Genomic DNA, 4,794 nt, shown 5'->3' with positions numbered 1-4,794 from the left:
AAGGTCAGGCCTATGGTTTGGGGGAAGGTTAGTTTAGGTATTCATTCTGAGTGGTTACAGGGTCAGGGCTACGGTTTGGGGGAAGGTATTCATTCTGAGTGGTTAAGTTCAGGGCTATGGTTTGGGGGAAGGTATTCATTCTGAGTGGTTAAGGTCAGGGCTATGGTTTGGGGGGGTATTCATTCTGAGTGGTTAAGGTCAGGGCTATGGTTTGGGGGAAGGTATTCATTCTGAGTGGTTAAGGTCAGGGCTATGGTTTGGGGAAGGTATTCATTCTGGAGTGGTTAAGGTCAGGGCTATGGTTTGGGGGAAGGTATTCATTCTGAGTGGTTAAGGTCAGGGCTATGGTTTGGGGAAGGTATTCATTCTGAGTGGTTAAGGTCAGGGCTATGGTTTAAAACAAAAATAAGCTTCCATCAAGTATTCTCCCGGCTTGTTGGAGCGTTGTGAACTGCCGTGGTCCAGGGGTCTAAAGGAGCAAGCTTGGTCTGACCACGCTTCGTCTCCGAGCGTCTTGAGTTTGTGCCAGTGCTTATGGTAAGTGGAGAGGAAGGCATATATCGACGTCCCAGGGACCTTTCCAAACGTCTGACATCCATCCAATGCTGTTTATATTGACCAGTCTGTTCCAGTATAATACCAGTATCTACATACTGTTTCTATTGACCAGTCTGTTCCAGTATAATACCAGTATCTACATACTGTTTCTATTGACCAGTCTGTTCCAGTATAATACCAGTATCTACATACTGTTTCTATTGACCAGTCTGTTCCAGCGTAATACCAGTATCTACATACTGTTTCTATTGACCAGTCTGTTCCAGTATAATACCAGTATCTACATACTGTTTCTATTGACCAGTCTGTTCCAGTATAATACCAGTATCTACATACTGTATGCTGTTTATATTGATCAGTCTGTTCCAGTATAATACCAGTATCTACATACTGTATGCTGTTTCTATTGACCAGTCTGTTCCAGTATAATACCAGTATCTACATACTGTTTATAGTGACCAGTCTGTTCCAGTATAATACCAGTATCTACATACTGTATGCTGTTTATAGTGACCAGTCTGTTCCAGTATAATACCAGTATCTACATACTGTTTCTATTGACCAGTCTGTTCCAGTATAATACCAGTATCTACATACTGTTTCTATTGACCAGTCTGTTCCAGTATAATACCAGTATCTACATACTGTTTCTATTGACCAGTCTGTTCCAGCGTAATACCAGTATCTACATACTGTTTCTATTGACCAGTCTGTTCCAGCGTAATACCAGTATCTACATACTGTATGCTGTTTCTATTGACCAGTCTGTTCCAGTATAATACCAGTATCTACATACTGTTTCTATTGACCAGTCTGTTCCAGTATAATACCAGTATCTACATACTGTATGCTGTTTATATTGATCAGTCTGTTCCAGTATAATACCAGTATCTACATACTGTATGCTGTTTCTATTGACCAGTCTGTTCCAGTATAATACCAGTATCTACATACTGTTTATATTGATCAGTCTGTTCCAGTATAATACCAGTATCTACATACTGTATGCTGTTTATATTGATCAGTCTGTTCCAGTATAATACCAGTATCTACATACTGTATGCTGTTTATAGTGACCAGTCTGTTCCAGTATAATACCAGCATCTACATACTGTTTATATTGACCAGTCTGTTCCAGTATAATACAGTATCTACATACTGTATGCTGTTTATAGTGACCAGTCTGTTCCAGTATAATACCAGTATCTACATACTGTATGCTGTTTCTATTGACCAGTCTGTTCCAGCATAATACCAGTATCTACATACTGTTTATAGTGACCAGTCTGTTCCAGTATAATACCAGTATCTACATACTGTATGCTGTTTATAGTGACCAGTCTGTTCCAGTATAATACCAGTATCTACATACTGTTTCTAGTGACCAGTCTGTTCCAGTATAATACCAGTATCTACATACTGTATGCTGTTTATAGTGACCAGTCTGTTCCAGCATAATACCAGTATCTACATACTGTATGCTGTTTATAGTGACCAGTCTGTTCCAGTATAATACCAGTATCTACATACTGTATGCTGTTTATAGTGACCAGTCTGTTCCAGCATAATACCAGTATCTACATACTGTATGCTGTTTATAGTGACCAGTCTGTTCCAGTATAATACCAGTATCTACATACTGTTTCTATTGACCAGTCTGTTCCAGTATAATACCAGTATCTACATACTGTAGGCTGTTTATAGTGACCAGTCTGTTCCAGCATAATACCAGTATCTACATACTGTATGCTGTTTATAGTGACCAGTCTGTTCCAGCATAATACCAGTATCTACATACTGTTTCTATTGACCAGTCTGTTCCAGTATAATACCAGTATCTACATACTGTTTCTATTGACCAGTCTGTTCCAGTATAATACCAGTATCTACATACTGTTTATATTGACCAGTCTGTTCCAGTATAATACCAGTATCTACATACTGTTTCTATTGACCAGTCTGTTCCAGTATAATACCAGTATCTACATACTGTGTGCTGTTTCTATTGACCAGTCTGTTCCAGCATAATACCAGTATCTACATACTGTGTGCTGTTTCTATTGACCAGTCTGTTCCAGTATAATACCAGTATCTACATACTGTATGCTGTTTCTATTGACCAGTCTGTTCCAGTATAATACCAGTATCTACATACTGTTTCTAGTGACCAGTCTGTTCCAGTATAATACCAGTATCTACATACTGTTTCTATTGACCAGTCTGTTCCAGTATAATACCAGTATCTACATACTGTAGGCTGTCTATAGTGACCAGTCTGTTCCAGCATAATACCAGTATCTACATACTGTTTATATTGACCAGTCTGTTCCAGCATAATACCAGTATCTACATACTGTATGCTGTTTATATTGACCAGTCTGTTCCAGTATAATACCAGTATCTACATACTGTATGCTGTTTCTATTGACCAGTCTGTTCCAGCATAATACCAGTATCTACATACTGTATGCTGTTTCTATTGACCAGTCTGTTCCAGTATAATACCAGTATCTACATACTGTATGCTGTTTCTATTGACCAGTCTGTTCCAGTATAATACCAGTATCTACATACTGTTTCTAGTGACCAGTCTGTTCCAGTATAATACCAGTATCTACATACTGTATGCTGTTTATAGTGACCAGTCTGTTCCAGCATAATACCAGTATCTACATACTGTATGCTGTTTCTATTGACCAGTCTGTTCCAGTATAATACCAGTATCTACATACTGTTTCTAGTGACCAGTCTGTTCCAGTATAATACCAGTATCTACATACTGTATGCTGTTTATAGTGACCAGTCTGTTCCAGCATAATACCAGTATCTACATACTGTATGCTGTTTATAGTGACCAGTCTGTTCCAGTATAATACCAGTATCTACATACTGTATGCTGTTTATAGTGACCAGTCTGTTCCAGCATAATACCAGTATCTACATACTGTATGCTGTTTATAGTGACCAGTCTGTTCCAGTATAATACCAGTATCTACATACTGTTTCTATTGACCAGTCTGTTCCAGTATAATATAATAATATATGCCATTTAGCAGACATCCAAAGCGACTTACAATCATGTGTGCATACATTCTACGTATGGGTGGTCCCGGGAATCGAACCAGTCTGTTCCAGCGCCATGCTCTAAACTGAGCTACAGTATCTACATACTGTGGGCTGTTTATAGTGACCAGTCTGTTCCAGCATAATACCAGTATCTACATACTGTATGCTGTTTATAGTGACCAGTCTGTTCCAGCATAATACCAGTATCTACATACTGTATGCTGTTTATAGTGACCAGTCTGTTCCAGTATAATACCAGTATCTACATACTGTTTCTATTGACCAGTCTGTTCCAGTATAATACCAGTATCTACATACTGTTTCTATTGACCAGTCTGTTCCAGTATAATACCAGTATCTACATACTGTTTATATTGACCAGTCTGTTCCAGTATAATACCAGTATCTACATACTGTTTCTATTGACCAGTCTGTTCCAGTATAATACCAGTATCTACATACTGTGTGCTGTTTCTATTGACCAGTCTGTTCCAGCATAATACCAGTATCTACATACTGTGTGCTGTTTCTATTGACCAGTCTGTTCCAGCATAATACCAGTATCTACATACTGTATGCTGTTTCTATTGACCAGTCTGTTCCAGTATAATACCAGTATCTACATACTGTTTCTAGTGACCAGTCTGTTCCAGTATAATACCAGTATCTACATACTGTTTCTATTGACCAGTCTGTTCCAGTATAATACCAGTATCTACATACTGTAGGCTGTTTATAGTGACCAGTCTGTTCCAGCATAATACCAGTATCTACATACTGTTTATATTGACCAGTCTGTTCCAGTATAATACCAGTATCTACATACTGTAGGCTGTTTATAGTGACCAGTCTGTTCCAGCATAATACCAGTATCTACATACTGTATGCTGTTTCTATTGACCAGTCTGTTCCAGTATAATACCAGTATCTACATACTGTATGCTGTTTCTATTGACCAGTCTGTTCCAGCATAATACCAGTATCTACATACTGTATGCTGTTTCTATTGACCAGTCTGTTCCAGTATAATACCAGTATCTACATACTGTTTATATTGATCAGTCTGTTCCAGTATAATACCAGTATCTACATACTGTATGCTGTTTATATTGATCAGTCTGTTCCAGTATAATACCAGTATCTACATACTGTATGCTGTTTATAGTGACC

The sequence above is a fragment of the Oncorhynchus keta genome, unplaced genomic scaffold (assembly GCF_023373465.1).
Source record: "Oncorhynchus keta strain PuntledgeMale-10-30-2019 unplaced genomic scaffold, Oket_V2 Un_contig_24034_pilon_pilon, whole genome shotgun sequence".
NCBI classification, from domain to species: domain Eukaryota; kingdom Metazoa; phylum Chordata; class Actinopteri; order Salmoniformes; family Salmonidae; genus Oncorhynchus; species Oncorhynchus keta.
Note: the sequence above shows the minus strand (reverse complement) of the source record.